The following is a 23,514-nucleotide window of genomic DNA, read 5'->3' as shown; positions in this document are numbered from 1 at the left end:
ATGAAGCAGGTCAGGGAAATAGAGCATAATCATTGAAATGGAGCATAATCAGGGAAATAGAGCAGCATCATGGAAATGGAGCATAATCAGGAAAATGAAGCAGAATCAGGAAAATGAATCAGGTCAGAGAAATGGAGCAGAATCAAGGAAATGAAGCAGGTCATGGAAATGGAGCAGCCTCAGGGAAATGCAGCAGGTCAGGGAAATGAAGCATAATCAGGGAAATGCAGCAGGTCCCTGAGGCATTTCCCTGCCCTACTTCATTTTCCTGAGCCTATTCCATTTCCCTGACCTGCTCCATTTCCCTGAGGCTGCTCCATTTCCCTGACCTGCTGCATTAGCCTGAGCCTGCGCCATTTCCCTGACCTACTTCATTTCCATGAGTCTGCGCCATTTCCCTGACTGGCTTCATTTCCCTCAGTCTGCTTCATTTCCCTACCCTGCTGCATTTCCCTGATTCTGCTCTATTTCCCTGACCTGCTTCATTTTCTTGATTCTGCTCTATTTTAAGGACCTGCTGCATTTCCCTGATTATGCTCCATTTCAATGATGCTGCTCCATTTCCCTGATTATGCTCCATTTCCCTGACCTGCTGCATTTCCCTGATTATGCTCCATTTCCCTGATTATGCTTCATTTTCCTGACTTACTCCAGTTCCCTGATTATGCTCCATTTCCCTGATGTTGCATTTTCAATATCTGTGGAAAAAATCTGTGGAGAAAGGCTGCAAAAGAAGTCCCCTGCAGCAGGGGCAGCACTACAGTAGCAAGTTTCTCCTTGCTCCCATGCATACATCTGGTCGCTTTTAGATTTGCGCTCCACGTCTGGTTGTGCGGCGAGCAGGCCAGCAGGAGCACCAGAGGAAGTGGCCGCCGACGCGACATGCAACATCGTTACAACGGCAGCTGGCGGCGGCAACGCAATGTGCAGCACCGTGGCCGCGACCACTTCCAGTGCGTGCTCCAGCAGCCTGGCCACGGCCGCGGCCGCCGGCGCGACATCCAACACTGTGGCCGCGACTGCCACCGGTGCATCCTCCACCCTAGCGACGTCCTCAAGCATTCACGGACAACGTCCTGCAGAACATGCCCTGCCAGAGGACGCCGGCAGCCAGGCCGCGGCCAGCTATGCAGCAGCGAGCGCATTCGCACTAGCGAGGTCATTATGTAACACCCTAATTTTGAATTTCTAAAATTATCTAAATTTGTAGAATTCAATTAGTGTGTTACATTCTGTCACAGCCTGGACATATTCCGGCGACTGCGTGGCATCGACGGTAAGGTAGAGACGGTGGAGAGGGCGGAGGAGGCGGTGGAGACGACGATGGTGACACGCGGCAGCGACGTTGGGCGACGGCGCGGTGGTGATGGAGACGGCGGCGAGGATCGTGGCGACGAGGATGAGAACGGCAGCGAGGACGGAGATGACGATGGCGACGACGGTGGTGCCCCCGGCAGGGGCGTTCGAGAGTAGGATGTCGAGGCCTCCGGCGGCCTTCATGCGGGCGAGGTTGCCTGCGAGTAATGGCGTTGTGCTAGGATGGAAGGACGGAGCCGTACTTCACCTTGATGTGGTTGGAGATCGTAGCTTTGTTGGAGGCGTTCTCGGATCCGAGCGCGTAGATGGCCTCCATGATCATCTCCGGGTAGGAAGGCAGCGGAGTGGCCATTGGATCTGGACGGCGGTGGTGGTGGGTGGATCGGGCTAGTCTCTGAATGCCACTGTCACAGCCCAGACGTATTCCGGCGGCTGCGCGGCGCGACGGTGAGGTAGAGACGGCGGAGACAGGCGGAGGAGGCGGTGGAGACGACGATGGTGACGCGCGGCGGCGACGTTGGGCGACGGCACGGTGGTGATGGAGCATAATCAGGGAAATGCAGCAGCATCATTGAAATGGAGCATAATCAGGGAAATGGAGTAGAATCATGGAAATGAAGCAGGTCATGGAAATGGAGCATAATCAGGGAAATGAAGCAGAATCAGGGAAATGAAGCAGGTCATGGAAATGGAGTATAATCAGGGAAATGCAGCAGGTCCTTAAAATAGAGCAGAATCAGGGAAATGAAGCAGGTCAGGGAAATGAAGCATAATCATTGAAATAGAGCATAATCAGGGAAATGGAGCAACATCATGGAAATGGAGCATAATCGGGGAAATGGAGCAGAATCAGGGAAATGAATCAGGTCAGGGAAATGGAGCAGAATCAGGGAAATAAAGTAGGTCATGGAAATAGAGCAGCCTTAGGGAAATGCAGCAGGTCAAGGAAATGGAGCATAATCAGGGAAATGCAGTAGGTCCCTGAGGCTGCTCCATTTCCCTGCCCTGCTTCATTTTCCTGAGCCTGCTCCATTTCCCTGCCCTGCTTCATTTCCCTGAGGCTGCTCCATTTCCCTGACCTGCTGCATTAGCCTGAGCCTGCGCCATTTCCCTGACCTACTTCATTTCCATGAGTCTGTGCCATTTCCCTGACTGGCTTCATTTCCCTCAGTCTGCTCCATTTCCCTGCCCTGCTGCATTTCCCTGATTCTGCTCCATTTCCCTGACCTACTTCATTTCCTTGATTCTGCTTCATTTTAAGGACCTGCTGCATTTCCCTGATTATGCTCCATTTCAATGATGCTGCTCCATTTCCCTGATTATGCTCCATTTCCCTGACCTGCTGCATTTCCCTAATTATGCTCCATTTCCCTGACTTGCTCCAGTTCCCTGATTATGCTCCATTTCCCTGATGTTGCATTTTCAATATCTGTGGGAAAAAATCTGTGGAGAAAGGCTGCAAAAGAAGTCCCCTGCAGCAGGGGCAGCACTACAGTAGCAAGTTTCTCCTTGCTCCCATGCTTACATCTGGTCGCTTTTAGATTTGCGCTCCACGTCTGGTTGTGCGGCGAGCACGCCAGCAGGTGCGCCGGAGGAAGTGGCCGCCGGCGCGACATGCAGCATCGTTACAACGGCAGCCGGCGGCGGCAACGCATTGTGCAGCACCGTGGCCGCGACCACTTCCAGTGCGTGCTCCAGCAGCCTGGCCACGGCCACGGCCGCCGGCGCGACATCCAGCACTGTGGCCGCGACTGCCACCGGTGCATCCTCCACCCTAGCGACGTCCTCAAGCATTCACGGACAACGTCCTGCAGAACCCGCCCTGCCTGAGGACGCCGGCAGCCAGGCCGCGGCCAGCTTGCAGCAGCGAGCGCAATCGCACTAGCGAGGTCATTGTGTAACACCCTAATTTTGAATTTCTAAAATTATCTAAATTTGTAGAATTCAATTAGTGTGTTACATTCTGTCACAGCCCGGACGTATTCCGGCGGCTGTGTGGCGTCGACGGTAAGGTAGAGACGGCGGAGACGGGCGGAGGAGGCGGTGGAGACGACGATGGTGACGCGCGGCGGCGACGTTGGGCGACGGTGCGGTGGTGATGGAGACGGCGGCGAGGATCGTGGCGACGAGGATGAGAACGGCAGCGAGGACGGAGATGACGATGGCGACGACGGTGGCGCCCCCGGTAGGGGCGTTCGAGAGTAGGTTGTCGAGGTCTCCGGCGGCCTTCATGCGGGCGATGTTGCCTGCGAGTAATGGCGCTGTGCTAGGATGGAAGGACGGAGCCGTACTTCACCTTGATGTGGTTGGAGATCGCAGCTTTGTTGGCGGCGTTCTCGGATCCGAGCGCGTAGATGGCCTCCATGATCATCTTCGGGTAGGACGGCAGTGGAGTGGCCATTGGATCTCGACGGCGAAAGTGGTGGGTGGATCGGGCTGGTCTCTGAATGCCACTGTCACAGCCCGGACGTATTCTGGCGGCTGCGCGGCGTCAACGGGCGGGCGGAGGAGGCGGTGGAGACGACGATGGTGACGCGCAGCGGCGACGTTGGGCGACGACGCGGTGGTGATGGAGCATAATCAGGGAAATGCAGCAGCATCATGGAAATGGAGGATAATCAGGGAAATGGAGAATAATCAGGGAAATAGAGCAGAATCATGGAAATGAAGCAGATCATGGAAATGGAGCATAAAGAGGGAAATGAAGCAGAATCAGGGAAATGAAGCAGGTCATGGAAATGGAGCATAATCAGGGAAATGCAGCAGGTCCTTAAAATGGAGCAGAATCAGGGAAATGAAGCAGGTCAGAGAAATAGAGCATAATCATTCAAATGGAGCATAATTAGGGAAATGGAGCAGCATCATGGAAATGGAGCATAATCAGGGAAATGAAGCAGAATCAGGGAAATGAATCAGGTCAGGGAAATGGAGCAGAATCAGGGAAATGAAGCAGGTCATAGAAATGGAGCAACCTTAGGGAAATGCAGCAGGTCAGGGAAATGAAGCATAATCAGGGAAATGCAGCAGGTCCCTGAGGCATTTCCCTGAGGCTGCTCCATTTCCCTGCCCTGCTTTATTTTCCTGAGCCTGCTCCATTTCCCTGACCTGCTTCATTTCCCTGAGGCTGCTCCATTTCCCTGACCTGCTGCATTAGCCTGAGCCTGCGCCATTTCCCTGACCTACTTCATTTCCATGAGTCTGCGCCATTTCCCTGACTGGCTTCATTTCCCTCAGTCTGCTCCATTTCCCTACCCTGCTGCATTTCCCTGATTCTGCTCTATTTCCCTGACCTGCTTCATTTCCTTGATTCTGCTCCATTTTAAGGACCTGCTGCATTTCCCTCATTATGCTCCATTTTAATGATGCTGCTCTATTTCCCTGATTATGCTCCATTTCCCTGACCTGCTGCATTTCCCTGATTATGCTCCATTTCCCTGATTATGCCTCATTTTCCTGACTTGCTCCAGTTCCCTGATTATGCTCCATTTCCCTGATGTTGCATTTTCAATATCTGTGGAAAAAATCTGTGGAGAAAGGCTGCAAAAGAAGTCCCCTGCAGCAGGGGCAGCACTACAGTAGCAAGTTTCTCCTTGCTCCCATGCATACATCTAGTCGCTTTTAGATTTGCGCTCCACGTCTGGTTGTGCGGCGAGCAGGCCAGCAGGAGCACCGGAGGAAGTGGCCGCCGACGCGACATGCAGCATCGTTACAACGGTAGCCGGTGGCGGCAACGCAATGTGCAGCACCGTGGCCGCGACCACTTCCAGTGCGTGCTCCAGCAGCCTGGCCACGGCCACGGCCGCCGGCGCGACATCCAACACTGTGGCCGCGACTGCCACCGGTGCATCCTCCACCCTAGCGACGTCCTTAAGCATTCACGGACAACGTCCTACAGAACATGCCCTGCCAGAGGACGCCGGCAGCCAGGCCACGGCCAGCTATGCAGCAGCGAGCGCATTCGCACTAGCGAGGTCATTATGTAACACCCTAATTTTGAATTTCTAAAATTATCTAAATTTGTAGAATTCAATTAGTGTGTTACATTCTGTCACAGCCCGGACATATTCCGGCGACTGCGTGGCATCGACGGTAAGGTAGAGACTGCGGAGACGGGCGGAGGAGGCGGTGGAGACGACGATGGTGACACGCGGCGGCGACGTTGGGCGACGGCGCGGTGGTGATGGAGACGGCGGCGAGGATCGTGGCGACGAGGATGAGAACGGCAGCGAGGACGGAGATGACGATGGCGACGACGGTGGCGCCCCCGGCAGGGGCGTTCGAGAGTAGGATGTCGAGGCCTCCGGCGGCCTTCATGCGGGCGAGGTTGCCTGCGAGTAATGGCGTTGTGCTAGGATGGAAGGACGGAGCCGTACTTCACCTTGATGTGGTTGGAGATCGTAGCTTTGTTGGAGGCGTTCTCGGATCCAAGCGCGTAGATGGCCTCCATGATCATCTCCGGGTAGGAAGGCAGCGGAGTGGCCATTGGATCTCGACGGCGGTGGTGGTGGGTGGATCGGGCTGGTCTCTGAATGCCACTGTCACAGCCCAGACGTATTCCGGCGGCTGCGCGGCGTCGACGGTGAGGTAGAGACGGCGGAGACGACGATGGTGACGCGCGGCGGCGACGTTGGGCGACGGCACGATGGTGATGGAGCATAATCAGGGAAATGCAGCAGCATCATTGAAATGGAGCATAATCAGGGAAATGGAGTAGAATCATGGAAATGAAGCAGGTCATGGAAATGGAGCATAATCAGGGAAATGAAGCAGAATCAGGGAAATGAAGCAGGTCATGGAAATGGAGTATAATCAGGGAAATGCGGTAGGTCCTTAAAATAGAGCAGAATCAGGGAAATGAAGCAGGTCAGGGAAATGGAGCATAATCATTGAAATGGAGCATAATCAGGGAAATGGAGCAACATCATGGAAATGGAGCATAATCGGGGAAATGGAGCAGAATCAGGGAAATGAATCAGGTCAGGGAAATGGAGCAGAATCAGGGAAATAAAGCAGGTCATGGAAATGGAGCAGCCTCAGGGAAATGCAGCAGGTCAAGGAAATGGAGCATAATCAGGGAAATGCAGTAGGTCCCTGAGGCTGCTCCATTTCCCTACCCTGCTTCATTTTCCTGAGCCTGCTCCATTTCCCTGCCCTGCTTCATTTCCCTGAGGCTGCTCCATTTCCCTGACCTGCTGCATTAGCCTAAGCCTGCGCCATTTCCCTGACCTACTTCATTTACATGAGTCTGCGCCATTTCCCTAACTGGCTTCATTTCCCTCAGTCTGCTCCATTTCCCTGCCCTGCTGCATTTCCCTGATTCTGCTCCATTTCCCTGACCTGCTTCATTTCCTTGATTCTGCTTCATTTTAAGGACCTGCTGCATTTTCCTGATTATGCTCCATTTAATTGATGCTGCTCCATTTCCCTGATTATGCTCCATTTCCTTGACCTGCTGCATTTCCCTAATTATGCTCCATTTCCCTGACTTGCTCCAGTTCCCTGATTATGCTCCATTTCCCTGATGTTGCATTTTCAATATCTGTGGGAAAAAATCTATGGAGAAAGGCTGCAAAAGAAGTCCCCTGCAGCAGGGGCAGCACTACAGTAGCAAGTTTCTCCTTGCTCCCATGCTTACATCTGGTCGCTTTTAGATTTGCGCTCCACGTCTGGTTGTGCGGCGAGCACGCCAGCAGGAGCGCCGGAGGAAGTGGCCGCCGGCGCGACATGCAGCATCGTTACAACGGCAGCCGGCGGCGGCAACGCATTGTGCAGCACCGTGGCCGCGACCACTTCCAGTGCGTGCTCCAGCAGCCTGGCCACGGCCACGGCCGCCGGCGCGACATCCAGCACTATGGCCGCGACTGCCACCGATGCATCCTCCACCCTAGCGACGTCCTCAAGCATTCACGGACAACGTCCTGCAGAACCCGCCCTGCCTGAGGACGCCGGCAGCCAGGCCGCGGCCAGCTTGCAGCAGCGAGCGCAATCGCACTAGCGAGGTCATTGTGTAACACCCTAATTTTGAATTTCTAAAATTATCTAAATTTGTAGAATTCAATTAGTGTGTTACATTCTGTCACAGCCCGGACGTATTCCGGCGGCTGCGTGGCGTCGACGGTAAGGTAGAGACGGTGGAGACGGGCGGAGGAGGCGGTGGAGACGACGATGGTGACGCGCGGCGGCGACGTTGGGCGACGGCGCGGTGGTGATGGAGACGGCGGCGAGGATCGTGGCGACGAGGATGAGAACGGCAGCGAGGACGGAGATGACGATGGCGACGACGGTGGCGCCCCCGGTAGGGGCGTTCGAGAGTAGGTTGTCGAGGTCTCCGGCGGCCTTCATGCAGGCGAGGTTGCCTGCGAGTAATGGCGCTGTGCTAGGATGGAAGGACGGAGCCGTACTTCACCTTGATGTGGTTGGAGATCGCAGCTTTGTTGGCGGCGTTCTCGGATCCGAGCGCGTAGATGGCCTCCATGATCATCTTCGGGTAGGACGGCAGTGGAGTGGCCATTGGATCTCGACGGCGGTGGTGGTGGGTGGATCGGGCTGGTCTCTGAATGCCACTGTCACAGCCCGGACGTATTCCGCCGGCTGCGCGGCGTCAACGGGCGGGCGGAGGAGGCGGTGGAGACGACGATGGTGACGCGCAGCGGCGACGTTGGGCGACGGCGCGGTGGTGATGGAGCATAATCAGGGAAATGCAGCAGCATCATGGAAATGGAGGATAATCAGGGAAATGGAGAATAATCAGGGAAATAGAGCAGAATCATGGAAATGAAGCAGATCATGGAAATGGAGCATAAAGAGGGAAATGAAGTAGAATCAGGGAAATGAAGCAGGTCATGGAAATGGAGCATAATCAGGGAAATGCAGCAGGTCCTTAAAATGGAGCAGAATCAGGGAAATGAAGCAGGTCAGAGAAATAGAGCATAATCATTGAAATGGAGCATAATCAGGGAAATGGAGCAGCATCATGGAAATGGAGCATAATCAGGGAAATGAAACAGAATCAGGGAAATGAATCAGGTCAGGGAAATGGAGCAGAATCAGGGAAATGAAGCAGGTCATGGAAATGGAGCAGCCTCAGGGAAATGCAGCAGGTCAGGGAAATGAAGCATAATCAGGGAAATGCAGCAGGTCCCTAAGGCATTTCCCTGAGGCTGCTCCATTTCCCTGCCCTGCTTTATTTTCCTGAGCCTGCTCCATTTCCCTGACCTGCTTCATTTCCCTGAGGCTGCTCCATTTCCCTGACCTGCTGCATTAGCCTGAGCCTGCGCCATTTCCCTGACCTACTTCATTTCCATGAGTCTGCGCCATTTCCCTGACTGGCTTCATTTCCCTCAGTCTGCTCCATTTCCCTACCCTGCTGCATTTCCCTGATTCTGCTCTATTTCCCTGACCTGCTTCATTTCCTTGATTCTGCTCCATTTTAAGGACCTGCTGCATTTCCCTGATTATGCTCCATTTCAATGATGCTGCTCTATTTCCCTGATTATGCTCCATTTCCCTGACCTGCTGCATTTCCCTGATTATGCTCCATTTCCCTGATTATGCTTCATTTTCCTGACTTGCTCCAGTTCCCTGATTATGCTCCATTTCCCTGATGTTGCATTTTCAATATCTGTGGAGAAAGGCTGCAAAAGAAGTCCCCTGCAGCAGGGGCAGCACTACAGTAGCAAGTTTCTCCTTGCTCCCATGCATACATCTGGTCGCTTTTAGATTTGCGCTCCACGTCTGGTTGTGCGGCGAGCAGGCCAGCAGGAGCACCGGAGGAAGTGGCCGCCGACGCGACATGCAGCATCGTTACAACGGCAGTCGGCGGCGGCAACGCAATGTGCAGCACCGTGGCCGCGACCACTTCCAGTGCGTGCTCCAGCAGCCTGGCCACGGCCGCGGCCGCCGGCGCGACATCCAACACTGTGGCCACGACTGCCACCGGTGCATCCTCCACCCTAGCGACGTCCTCAAGCATTCACGGACAACGTCCTGCAGAACATGCCCTGCCAGAGGACGCCGGCAGCCAGGCCGCGGCCAGCTATGCAGCAGCGAGCGCATTCGCACTAGCGAGGTCATTATGTAACACCCTAATTTTGAATTTCTAAAATTATCTAAATTTGTAGAATTCAATTAGTGTGTTACATTCTGTCACAGCCCGGACATATTCCGGCGACTACGTGGCATCGACGGTAAGGTAGAGACGGCGGAGACGGGCGGAGGAGGCGGTGGAGACGACGATGGTGACACGCGGCGGCGACATTGGGCGACGGCGCGGTGGTGATGGAGACGGCGGCGAGGATCGTGGCGACGAGGATGAGAATGGCAGCGAGGACGGAGATGACGATGGCGACGACGGTGGCGCCCCCGGCAGGGGCGTTCGAGAGTAGGATGTCGAGGCCTCCGGCGGCCTTCATGCGGGCAAGGTTGCCTGCGAGTAATGGCGTTGTGCTAGGATGGAAGGACGGAGCCGTACTTCACCTTGATGTGGTTGGAGATCGTAGCTTTGTTGGAGGCGTTCTCGGATCCGAGCGCGTAGATGGCCTCCATGATCATCTCCGGGTAGGAAGGCAGCGGAGTGGCCATTGGATCTCGACGGCGGTGGTGGTGGGTGGATCGGGCTGGTCTCTAAATGCCACTGTCACAGCCCAGACGTATTCCGGTGGCTGCGCGGCGTCGATGGTGAGGTAGAGACGGCGGAGACAGGCGGAGGAGGCGGTGGAGACGATGGTGACGCGCGGCGGCGACGTTGGGCGACGGCACGGTGGTGATGGAGCATAATCAGGGAAATGCAGCAGCATCATTGAAATGGAGCATAATCAGGGAAATGGAGTAGAATCATGTAAATGAAGCAGGTCATGGAAATGGAGCATAATCAGGGAAATGAAGCAGAATCAGGGAAATGAAGCAGGTCATGGAAATGGAGTATAATCAGGGAAATGCAGCATGTCCTTAAAATAGAGCAGAATCAGGGAAATGAAGCAGGTCAGGGAAATGGAGCATAATCATTGAAATGGAGCATAATCAGGGAAATGGAGCAACATCATGGAAATGGAGCATAATCGGGGAAATGGAGCAGAATCAGGGAAATGAATCAGGTCAGGGAAATGGAGCAGAATCAGGGAAATAAAGCAGGTCATGGAAATGGAGCAGCCTCAGGGAAATGCAGCAGGTCAAGGAAATGGAGCATAATCAGGGAAATGCAGTAGGTCCCTGAGGCTGCTCCATTTCCCTGCCCTACTTCATTTTCCTGAGTCTGCTCCATTTCTCTGCCCTGCTTCATTTCCCTGAGGCTGCTCCATTTTCCTGACCTGCTGCATTAGCCTGAGCCTGCGCCATTTCCCTGACCTACTTCATTTCCATGAGTCTGCGCCATTTCCCTCAGTCTGCTCCATTTCCCTGCCCTGCTGCATTTCCCTGATTCTGCTCCATTTCCCTGACCTGCTTCATTTCCTTGATTCTGCTTCATTTTAAGGACCTGCTGCATTTCCCTGATTATGCTCCATTTCAATGATGCTGCTCCATTTCCCTGATTATGCTCCATTTCCCTGACCTGCTGCATTTCCCTAATTATGCTCCATTTCCCTGACTTGCTCCAGTTCCCTGATTATGCTCCATTTCCCTGATGTTGCATTTTCAATATCTGTGGGAAAAATCTGTGGAGAAAGGCTGCAAAAGAAGTCCCCTGCAGTAGGGGCAGCACTACAGTAGCAAGTTTCTCCTTGCTCCCATGCTTACATCTGGTCGCTTTTAGATTTGCGCTCCACGTCTGGTTGTGCGGCGAGCACGCCAGCAGGAGCGCCGGAGGAAGTGGCCGCCGGCGCGACATGCAGCATCATTACAACGGCAGCCGGCGACGGCAACGCAATGTGCAGCACCGTGGCCGCGACCACTTCCAGTGCGTGCTCCAACAGCCTGGCCATGGCCACGGCCGCCGGCGCGACATCCAGCACTGTGGCCGCGACTGCCACCGGTGCATCCTCCACCCTAGCGACGTCCTCAAGCATTCACGGACAACGTCCTGCAGAACCCGCCCTGCCTGAGGACGTCGGCAGCCAGGCCGCGGCCAGCTTGCAGCAGCGAACGCAATCGCACTAGCGAGGTCATTATGTAACACCCTAATTTTGAATTTCTAAAATTATCTAAATTTGTAGAATTCAATTAGTGTGTTACATTCTGTCACAGCCCGGACGTATTCCGACGGCTGCGTGGCGTCGACGGTAAGGTAGAGACGGCGGAGACGGGCGGAGGAGGCGGTGGAGACGACGATGGTGACGCGTGGCGGCGACGTTGGGCGACGGCGCGGTGGTGATGGAGACGGCGACGAGGATCGTGGCGACGAGGATGAGAACGGCAGCGAGGACGGAGATGACGATGGCGACGACGGTGGCACCCCCGACAGGGGCGTTCGAGAGTAGGTTGTCGAGGTCTCCGGCGGCCTTCATGCGGGCGAGGTTGCCTGCGAGTAATGGCGCTGTGCTAGGATGGAAGGACGGAGCCGTACTTCACCTTGATGTGGTTGGAGATCACAGCTTTGTTGGTGGCGTTCTCGGATCCGAGCGCGTAGATGGCCTCCATGATCATCTCCGGGTAGGACGACAGCGAAGTGGCCATTGGATCTCGACGGCGGTGGTGGTGGGTGGATCGGGCTGGTCTCTGAATGCCACTGTCACAGCCCGGACATATTCCGGCGGCTGCGTGGCGTCGATGGTGAGGTAGAGACGGCGGAGACGGGTGGAGGAGACGAATATGGCGACGGCGCGGTGGTGATGGAGCATACTCAGGGAAATGCAGCAGCATCATGGAAATGGAGCATAATCAGGGAAATGGAGCATAATCAGGAAAATGAAGAAGGTCATGAAAATGGAGCATAATCAGGAAATTGAAGCAGAATCAGGGAAATGAAGCAGGTCATGGAAATGGAGCATAATCAGGGAAATGCAGCAGGTCCTTAAAATGAAGCAGAATCAGGGAAATGAAGTAGGTCTGGGAAATGGAGCATAATCATTGAAATAGAGCATAATCAGGGAAATGGAGCAGCATCATGGAAATGGAGCATAATAAGGGAAATGAATCAGGTCAGGGAAATGGAGCAAAATCAGGGAAATGAATCAGGTCAGGGAAATGGAGCAGAATCAGGGAAATGAAGCAGGTCATGGAAATGGAGCAGCCTCAGGGAAATGCAGCAGGTCAGGGAAATGGAGCATAATCAGGGAAATGCAGCAAGTCCCTGAGGCATTTCCCTGAGGCTGCTCCATTTCCTTGCCCTGCTTCATTTTCCTGAGCCTGCTCCATTTCCCTGACCTGCTTCATTTCCCTAAGGCTGCTCCATTTCCCTGACCTGCAGCATTAGCCTGAGCCTGCGCCATTTCCCTGACCTGCTTCATTTCCATGAGTCTGCGCCATTTCCCTGACCGGCTTCATTTCCCTCAGTCTGCTCCATTTCCCTGACCTGCTTCATTTCCTTGATTCTGCTCCATTTTAAGGACCTGCTGCATTTCCCTGATTATGCTCAATTTCAATGATGCTGCTTCATTTCCCTGACCTGCTGCATTTCCCTGATTATGCTCCATTTCCCTGATAATGCTTCATTTCCCTGACTTGCTCCAGTTCCCTGATTATGCTCCATTTCCCTGATGTTGCATTTTCAATATCTGTGGAAAAATTCTGTGGAGAAAGGCTGCAAAAGAAGTCCCCTGCAGCAGGGGCAGCACTACAGTAGCAAGTTTCTCCTTGCTCCCATGCTTACATCTGGTCGCTTTTAGATTTGCGCTCCACGTCTGGTTGTGCGACGAGCAGGCCAGTAGGAGCACCGTCGTCTTGCAAGTTCTAGGACCAGAGATCCCCATGATTGTCCACCGCGATCACCTTCCCATCGTGTACACAGATGTCATCATAAGGGACAACACCTATGTCGTCCGGAACCTTCAATTGAGTCCACTCCAAACGAGAAGCCTCTGCGACAGCAATCATCTGCAACGGGAACCAGGCCGAGAATAGAGCGACGGCCAGGTAGCCGTGCGCATGGTTTGGCGTCCGACACAACGCTACCTTCCGCAGATGGAGACGCTGGTTGACATAATGAGGACCATCCCCAAGGCCTACACCGGGATATTGAGAATCGGCAGCCACCACGGCGACTCCTGGAATCGTTGCGAACGACGGCAACGGAATGCGACGGCCAGTTATGAGATTGAGAACTTCGAGACTGCACCTTAAGTCCGTGGTGACCAACCAGTCGTCCTTGCCGCCGACCCAGGCCCTATTCTTCAACCCGTCGCAAACACCGTAGTAAGATTTGTCGATTCCGATGTCGTGGAGGCCGAAACCTCCAGGCTCGTCTTCGTTGTCGACGCGTTCAGGGACCAGCCCCGACGTGAGCAACGCCGGAGTCCCCGATGGAAGGCGAGTTCGGCCATTCTCCTTGGCACCTTTCGCCCAGTCCTTGCAAACCGCAGGGAAGCGAATGACGCTAATAGCATCAGCGTGGTCCAAGATCACACCACACATCTCCGACGGCAGTGCTCGCCACAGAACGCTGTCCTCCGGTTGTTTGTCGTCGGCGCCGTCCTTGCGCAACGACTCCGCCTGGAACTGGACGAATCCGCCGTCCGCCGCCGCATCATCGCCCGGCCGGGAATCCTCGTGCTTGGCGTCTGTGACCAGACCGGAGATAGGAGTGGCGCGCGCGCCGCCACCGACGTCGTTCCTTGAACGCTTTGTTGGCCTGGAATGCTCTCCGGTGGAAGCACTCATGGTGGAATGGTAGGTCAATGACGGTGGCGCGCTGGGGTTTTCTCGAAGAGGATGAGGACGACCGGCGCGTGTGGTGGCTGGTGGCTGGGGTGAAGAGATGAGGACGACCGACGCCGATGGTGTGTGGCTGGTGGCTATAGGGTGGAGATGAGGACGGACGAACCGGCGCCGTGTGGAAGAAAGGAGCGAGGTCGGGGGGCGCCGGGACGACGACGAACCGTCTGGTTCTTTTCAATGGCCGCGGCGCCGTTCCCACTTTGAACTGCCTTTAACAGTTCGAGTTCCCACGACTGCTCATTGACTCTGTTACTCTGCGCGTGTGCGCTCGTAATCACGATAACCTCCTTTCACTCCGCGACGCCGGGATGACTGGAAGGTTATCGTGATTACGAGCGCACACGCGCAGAGTAACAGAGTCAATGAGCAGTCGTGGGAACTCGAACTGTTAAAGGCAGTTCAAAGTGGGAACGGCGCCGCGGCCATTGAAAAGAACCAGACGGTTCGTCGTCGTCCCGGCGCCCCCCGACCTCGCTCCTTTCTTCCACACGGCGCCGGTTCGTCCGTCCTCATCTCCACCCTATAGCCACCAGCCACACACCATCGGCGTCGGTCGTCCTCATCTCTTCACCCCAGCCACCAGCCACCACACGCGCCGGTCGTCCTCATCCTCTTCGAGAAAACCCCAGCGCGCCACCGTCATTGACCTACCATTCCACCATGAGTGCTTCCACCGGAGAGCATTCCAGGCCGGCGAAGCGTTCAAGGAATGACATCGGTGGCAGCGCGCGCGCCACTCCTATCTCCGATCTGGTCACAGATGCCAAGCACGAGGATTCCCGGCCGGGCGATGATGCGGCGGCGGACGGCGGATTCGTCCAGTTCCAGGCGGAGTCGTTGCGCAAGGACGGCGCCGACGACAAACAACCGGAGGACAGCGTTCTGTGGCGAGCACTGCCGTCGGAGATGTGTGGTGTGATCTTGGACCACGCTGATGCTATTAGCGTCATTCGCTTCCCTGCGGTTTGCAAGGACTGGGCGAAAGGTGCCAAGGAGAATGGCCGAACTCGCCTTCCGTCGGGGACTCCGGCGTTGCTCACGTCGGGGCTGGTCCCTAAACGCGTCGATAACAAAGACGAGCCTAGAGGTTTCGGCCTCCACGACATCGGAATCGACAAATCTTACTACGGTGTTTGCGACGGGTTGAAGAATAGGGCCTGGGTCGGCGGCAAGGACGACTGGTTGGTCATCACGAACTTAAGGTGCAGTCTCGAAGTTCTCAATCTCATAACTGGCCGTCGCATTCCGTTGCCGTCGTTCGCAACGATTCCAGGAGTCGCCGTGGTGGCTGCCGATTCTCAATATCCCGGTGTAGGCCTTGGGGATGGTCCTCATTATGTCAACCAGCGTCTCCATCTGCGGAAGGTAGCGTTGTGTCGGACGCCAAACCATGCGCACGGCTACCTGGCCGTCGCTCTATTCTCGGCCTGGTTCCCGTTGCAGATGATTGCTGTCGCAGAGGCTTCTCGTTTGGAGTGGACTCAATTGAAGGTTCCGGACGACATAGGTGTTGTCCCTTACGATGACGTCTGTGTACACGATGGGAAGGTGATCGCGGTGGACAATCATGGGGATCTCTGGTCCTGGAACTTGCAAGACGACGGCGCAGCTGATTCCGGCCCCGAACATTTAGGGAAACCGGACATTCAGATCAACCGCGAAGAGGATAAATGTGCATTTTACCTGGCCAAGTCCATCGACGGCGCCAATCTTCAACTGGTTTGTATGTATGGCGAAAAAGAAACCAAACGTGAGGAAGCACGGTGGCATAGAGTTGTTCAACCGCGGTTCAATTTCATTGGACGTCGCTGCATCATCTACGAGCGGGACGCAAATGGATGGCGAGTTGGGAAATTGAAGGAGGGTTGCTCGTTGTTCGTCGGAGCCAACGATCCTTTCTACCTGGACGTTCGTCGCTGTAGACACACAACGAAACATATTCATCGCAACTGTGTGTACATGGCGGACATGCTCGATGCCGACGCGGCCTTCTTCGTCAATGTGGAGCCCAAGAAAGGTAAAGACTACAACGCCATGGAAGATATCTCCTATCCTACATCGGAAATTAGAAGACAGCTGCCGATGTGGTTTCGACCTACCGGGGCTTTAGTTAGATCTCTGCAGGAAGGAGCTGGATAGATATAAGATTCAAGGCTTGTAATATTAACTATATTAATCTCAGGTGCAAGGAACAGCTAGTTGTATATATATATATATATATATATATGTATATGTATTGATCCGTGTGGTAGTTGAACGCTATAAAGGCATTGGATACATGAACTATCATATATATTGTACTATGGATGCATGAACTATATATATCAGTATAACTAGCTGGTATTCTAATGTTGTGCTTAATTAATTAATGAAAAGTTTTGTGTTCTCTTTGCAAAATGTTTTTCCTTTTCTTTTTTGGAATTATTGTTTGCTTTTAAATGGCTGAACTTTGAAAATGCATAGTAAATCATAGAAAAGTCGTAAAATAGTAAATGTAGACTTTTTGGAAACCTTAGGATGAGTAATTTACAGTGGAGTAATAATATATTGCATGTTAGTTGATATTTCCTGAAGTTTGAAATTACTTTTGTGAAGCACATTATTTAATTATGTGATTTTGGTAATCAGGGAAATGGAGCAGCATCATTGAAATGGAGCATAATCAGGGAAATGCAGCAGGTCCTTAAAATGGAGCAGAATCAAGGAAATGAAGCAGGTCAGGGAAATGGAGCAGAATCAGGGAAATGCAGCAAGGCAGGGAAATGGAGCAGACTGAGGGAAATGAAGCCGGTCAGGGAAATGGCACAGACTCATGGAAATGAAGCAGGTCAGGAAAATGGCGCAGGCTCAGGCTAATGCAGCAGGTCAGGGAAATGGAGCAGCCTCAGGGAAATGAAGCAGGTCTGGGAAATGGAGTAGGCTCAGGAAAATGAAGCAGGGCAGAGAAATGGAGTAGCCTTAGAGAAATGCCTCAGGGACCTGCTGCATTTCCTGATTATGCTCCATCTCCCTGACCTGCTGCATTTCCCTAAGGCTGCTCCATTTCCATGACCTGCTTCATTTCCCTGATTCTGCTCCATTTCCCTGACCTGATTCATTTCCCTGATTCTGCTTCATTTCCCTGATTATGCTCAATTTCCATGATGCTGCTCCATTTCCCTGATTATGCTCCATTTCAATGATTATGCTCCAATTCCCTGACCTGCTTCATTTCCCTAATTCTGCTCCATTTTAAGGACCTGCTGCATTTCCCTGATTATGCTCTATTTCCATTACCTGCTTCATTTCCCTGATTCTGCTTCATTTCCCTGATTATGCTCCATTTTCCATGAGCTGCTTCATTTCCATGATTCTGCTCCATTTCCCTGATTATGCTCCATTTCCATCATGCTGCTGCATTTCCCTGATTATGCTCCATCACCACCGCGCCGTCGCCCAACGTCGCCGCCACGCGTCACCATCGTCGTCTCCACCGTCTCCTCCGCCCGTCTCTACCACAGTGCTGGATGTCGCGCCGGCGGCCGTGGCCGTGGCCAGGCTGCTGGAGCACGCACTGGAAGTGGTCGTGGCCACGGTGTTGCACATTGCGTTGCCACCGCCGGCGGTCGTTGTAACGATGCTGCATGTCGCGCCGGCAGCCACTTCCTCCGGTGCTCCTGCTGGCCTGCTCGCCGCACAACCAGACGTGGAGCGCAAATCTAAAAGCGACCAGATGTAAGCATGGGAGCAAGGAGAAACTTGCTACTGTAGTGCTGCCCCTGCTGCAGGGGACTTCTTTTGCAGCCTTTCTCCACAGATTTTTTCCACAGATATTAAAAATGCAACATCAGGGAAATGGAGCATAATCAGGGAACTGGAGCAAGTCAGGGAAATGAAGCATAATCAGGGAAATGGAGCATAATCAGGGAAATGCAGCAGGTCAGGGAAATTGAGCATAATCAGGGAAATGAAGCAGCATCATTGAAATGGAGCATAATCAGGGAAATGCAGCAGGTCCTTAAAATGGAGCAGAATCAAGGAAATGAAGCAAGTCAGGGAAATGGAGCAGAATCAGGGAAATGGAGCAGACTGAGGGAAATGAAGCCGGTCAGGGAAATGGCGCAGACTCATGGAAATGAAGCAGGTCAGGGAAATGGCGCAGGCTCAGGCTAATGCAGCAGGTCAGGGAAATGGAGCAGCCTCAGGGAAATGAAGCAGGTCAGGGAAATGGAGCAGGCTCGGGAAAATAAGGCAGGGCAGGGAAATGGAGCAGCATCAGGGAAATGCCTCAGGGACCTGCTGCATTTCCCTGATTATGCTCCATTTCCCTAACCTGCTACATTTCCCTGAGGCTGCTCCATTTCCATGACCTGCTTCATTTCCTTGATTCTGCTCCATTTCCCTGACCTGATTCATTTCCCTGATTGTGCTTCATTTCCCTGATTATGCTCCATTTCCATGATACTGCTCTATTTCCCTGATTATGCTCCATTTCAATGATTATGCTCCATTTCCCTGACCTGCTTCATTTCCCTGATTCTGCTCCATTTTAAGGACCTGCTGCATTTCCCTAATTATGCTCCATTTCTATGACCTGCTTTATTTCCCTGATTATGCTCCATTTCTATGACCTGCTTCATTTCCATGATTCTGCTCCATTTCCCTGATTATGCTCCATTTCCCTGATTATGCTCCATTTCCATGATGCTGCTGCATTTCCCTGATTATGCTCCATCACCACCGCGCCGTCGCCCAACGTCGCCACCGCGCGTCACCATCGTCGTCTCCACCGCCTCCTCCGCTCGTCTCCGCCGTCTCTACCTCACCGTCGACGCCGCGCAGCCGCCGGAATACGTCCGGGCTGTGACAGTGGCATTCAGAGACCAGCTCGATCCACCCACCACCACCGCCGTCGAGATCCAATGGCCACTCCGCTGCCGTCCTACCCGGAGATGATCATGGAGGCCATCTAACGGGAAGGAGAAAGATAGGGTGTACAAGAGGTCCGGTCGGACTCTGGTCAGAGGGACCGGGAGTGACGAGAGCTCCGCTATGCGCTGTGTGAACTTGATCGATCTGAATGAATCTGAATCAACCTGAATGGGGCTCCTATGTTGGAAGAGAGTGCATCCCCTTTTATAGATAAAGGGGTGGCCTTACAAATGAGAGGGAGGGAGTACGTTCGCTGCTAAGTCTTGCTACCCACGCCGGCGGGTACAAGACGATGGTAGGCGCCCACAATACTGTTGAACGTCAGATGCACGTGGGAGGCTGCGTCGTCTTCTTCAGGTATGGCAGATGTCGGTACCTGCTATACTGTTGATGCTCAGAGGCACATGTGGGGTTTTACCATGTTCGCCCGGTACGGTAAAAGCCGGCGCTCACAACACTGTTGATGCCCAGAGACATGTGGGGGGAGCCTTACCGTATGAGAGTTAATGACGCCCACAACACTGTAGGAGAAAATGTCGGCGCCTACAACACTGTTTGGGCTCTGTTGTGCCAGGGAGGTTGCAGAGTACTATTTTTGCAGGTGTACAATATACGGTCCCCAGTGTTGTGGTTTGACTTGTGCGCCCCGCCTTACTTTCTTCGTCCGCTTCCTGGTCCCTACCGAGCGGTCGTTTCCGGTCGGTGGGTCCTAGTTGGCTCTGATCGCGCCAGTCGGAGAAGAGCAGTGAGTAGGGGCTCGGCGCACCTCCGGTCGGAGACACGGGTCGGAGTCGGAAGTGGTGTTTGGCCGAGCCTTCCGGTCGGAGAGGTCGTCCGGAGGCGGGCTGCAGACTGAAGCGAGCGCTCCGGTCGGAGAGGTGGGCCGGAGTCGGAAGCGGGCGTCGTTCCTCCTCGGCCAGGCCTTCCGGTCGGTGATTGGATCACCTTTCTGGCCTGAAGTTCAGGTACTTAGGCCGGCCCATGAGTTGTATGTTTGTTTGCAACGTTGCCTGCTGGGGCGAACCTTTGCAGGGAATCCGGTCCATGAGGGACCCCGGGTTTATGAACCCGACAGGTAAACAACATGAGAAAAATGAATAAGGGAACCAGATTCTACATAAATAAAAATATTCATACAACACTTTGGCCACAATCCTCTCCAAAAGTGCACATTAAACGTGGAGAGCATCACCATAGGTCATAAAAAAGGGCAGAGCACTAAAGAAAAAAATTGATGGCATAGCAGATTAAGGTACATTACCTCTGTCTGATCAGCCAGAATCACAAGGATGCCATCATGCAAAGCAGGCACAGGTATCCACATTCCATCCTTCAATACCTCGATCCCACCAACATCATCTTGTATCAGAAGTGTTATTGCGCCCATATCAGAATGAGATTGTAACCCAAGAGCAAGATCAGGTTGTGGACAAGGAGAATAGTAGCTAATAGTAATATTCTGATAAACTTCTCCAACTGCCTCTTTTATATAAGATGGTGGTAGGTTCAGATTTTCTGAGATGATTTGAGCAAAATCCTTCATGTTGTTGCTGTATTTTGCAATAGTGTCCCTGTAAAAAGTACATGGTGTTAGCTCCTGTGTTACAGACAAAAGTAACATACTGAATATAATAAGGTATGCAAACAGGATGCTTAAATATTTTATTCTTAGTATAAGATGATCACTCATAGATTTCATATAATGATGTAGGAGCATACAGTTAGATTCTCCAGACTGTAGTAGCATACTCAGCAGTCAGCACTATCTAGTATGCTATCAAAGAAAGCAATACAAGGGTGTCACCTTAAAGCGGCTATATTTGGATAGAAGTTCAAAGGGAGAATTAGCTCTATGGCCCTGAAAAAAATAGGTCTTAGGTATATGGCCTTTTTTTATTTGAACTTTGCTCTATGGCCCCGAAACGAGTTTTCTTTGGTTCTATGGCCTTCCGTCCGTTTTGGACAGCTAACGGTGTTAAGTCAGGGGTAAAAAGACCGTTTTACCCCTAGCAAAAATAAAATAAAATGCAGAGTTTTATTTGGAGTAATATTAAGCAAATAAATTCACACATAACCATTTTTTCCAGGGCCATAGAGCTAATTCTCCCAAGTTTAAAATTTAAAATCAGAAAAACATCCTCTGTGCTTTAGCATGTCTTGGTCAGTTGGTCCTCTAGACTGTGCCATGACCTGAATCTCAACATCTCGACAGAAAGAATTAAAATGAAGACAACTCAATGCTGCCCAAACCACTTTCTACTTGTCTCCACATCTGAGCATAAATTCCCTACATGTATTATGATTATTATCATCTCTACCCTCTCATTCCTGTATGATTTTTTTCATGAACAGACCTGTACTCGTACCAATTCGTGACTCATCCAGAGATGAGCTGAAGTGCTGAACAGACGGGCAGGATTTTCATGAATCACCTGTAACCGGGGACGAAGTTGGGCCAGTGGGTGGGATCACGGCAGGACTCCGGGAGCGTGTGGTGGTCGAAGTAATCGCGCCAGTCGAGCACGGAGTCATCGTTGGCGAGCATGCGGCTGCCGTACCCTTCCGCGGCGGCGCCCCTGGCCGGGTCGCAGGCGAACCGGAGCTTGTCCTCCATGGGCGCCCGGAAGAAGGCGAGCCCGGACTCGCGCACCGCGTCGAGGAGCTCCCCCGGCACGCCGTGGCCCACCACGTGGAAGGCGCCCCAGTCCGCACACGCGGCGCGGACGGCGTCGGCGGCGGTGGAGGACGAGAGGTCAACTACCGGGACCGAGAGCGCGGCGGCAACGGGGGAGGGCGAGGGGGTCGGGCGGTTCTCAGGTGGCTGGATGTACTGCGCCGGGAGGCGGGACACCGGACACGCCCGTCTCAGCGAGGGCTTGGACGCGCGTCGGCGCGATGGTTTCCATCGGAGTGGCGGCGAAGGCACCTTTAGGCGATGTTGTAGGGGGTGTTAAACGCAGTAATCCGAGTAGACAATTAGACATGGGCATCTTGTATTAGGCGAGTTTTTTTTTAAAAAAATAAGACAGAAATATAAATTAATAAATTTTTAGAAATACAAAATACAAAATAATACAGAAATATAAATTAATAATTTTGTTAGAAATACAAAATTTTAATTGAAAATATGAGGCGTTGCAAGAATCGAACTTGCGGCCAAAGCGAGAATCATACCACTAAGGGGTGTTTGGATCCAGGGACTAAAGTTTAGTCCGTGTCACAACGGATGTTCGGATGCTAATTAGGAGGACTAAACATGAGTTAATTAAAAAACTAATTACACAGATAGAGACTAATTTACGAGACGAATCTATTAAGCCTAATTAACCCGTCATTAGCACATATTTACTGTAGCACTACATTGTCAAATCATGGACTAATTAGGCTTAAAAAATTTGTCTCGCAAATTAGTCGCAATCTGTATAATTAGTTATTTTTTTGTCTATATTTAATATTCCATGCATGTGTCCAAACATTCGATGAGACAGGGACTAAAATCCGGTCTAAGGAACCAAACACCCCCTAAACCAAACGCCCTGTTGTCAATAATGTTTGAATTACTTCTCTATATACAAATAAGTCAATGTGGAATCTAACGAAAGTCCCTCCTCCCAGGTTTGAAGCCGAAGACCATTTACCGTTCATGCGTACTGTCTACTGTCTAGATACGCTGTTGCGTAGTTTTCCGGTCATCTGCTGATGAGTTGAAAGTGTCATGTGGAGAGTTTCAGCAATCAACACACAAGTGATACAATTTTCAGGTCATGGTTGCAATTGACATGGTTATGCCTTATGCTCAGAGGTAGAGCTTCAGGCTTCAGCAGAATAGCAGAAACATATTCTAACCATGATTTCCAGTTTTGCTCAGCATACATTGACTGTTATATTTGACGTATCAGGTCAAGGTACAAAGTAAAACAGCATCATCTTGCTACCGTTCTTGCTTTATAAAAGCAGAGTTATCTCGTTTTTTTTAAAAAAAAAAAACAGCATCATCCTTTCTTGTTATCACCACTAGGGATGAAGCTGGTGACTAGACAACCAATCTCACTCTGCAAAAACCATTCAGCAAGTTGTAAGTTCTGAAAGACCAGTACAAACTGTTTCCTGTCAAAAGAATGCATCAAACCTAACTACCGAAAACAGCAGAGCTGTTGACTTTCTCTGAAACTATCTGAACACGAATGGAAAGAGAGCCAATTCTCATGTCGGTGTTTCTGGAGCAGCAGCACTTTTGAATTCTGAAGAGATGAACTGTGAAGGGGTTGTCAGGAGTCCTGCCCTCATACACCTCTTGGGTTTACCACCAGGTACCGCAACTCCTGAGTAACTGAATTCACAAGGGAACAAGTAAGAAAATAAGGCAGTTACACAGCGTAGCATGGGTAATCAACTTTTGCAGCGGTTCACTTTCAGTAATCTTATTGTCTGACAAGTAAAACAGCTGAAACTTTTAGGAAACCAAGTATTGGCCAAAAT

The 23,514-nt window shown here is 52.2% G+C and overlaps 1 pseudogene; it reads right to left on the bottom strand.

The window, feature by feature from the left end:
* Window positions 1–21,941, bottom strand: part of LOC136451024 (DNA repair endonuclease UVH1-like) — a 43,646-nt pseudogene extending 21,705 nt beyond the window's left edge.
* Window positions 21,942–23,514: the final 1,573 nt, after the last annotated feature.

The sequence above is a fragment of the Miscanthus floridulus genome, chromosome 1 (assembly GCF_019320115.1).
Source record: "Miscanthus floridulus cultivar M001 chromosome 1, ASM1932011v1, whole genome shotgun sequence".
In the NCBI taxonomy this organism is placed as follows: domain Eukaryota; kingdom Viridiplantae; phylum Streptophyta; class Magnoliopsida; order Poales; family Poaceae; genus Miscanthus; species Miscanthus floridulus.
Note: the sequence above shows the minus strand (reverse complement) of the source record. Positions and strands in the feature narration are given on the sequence as shown.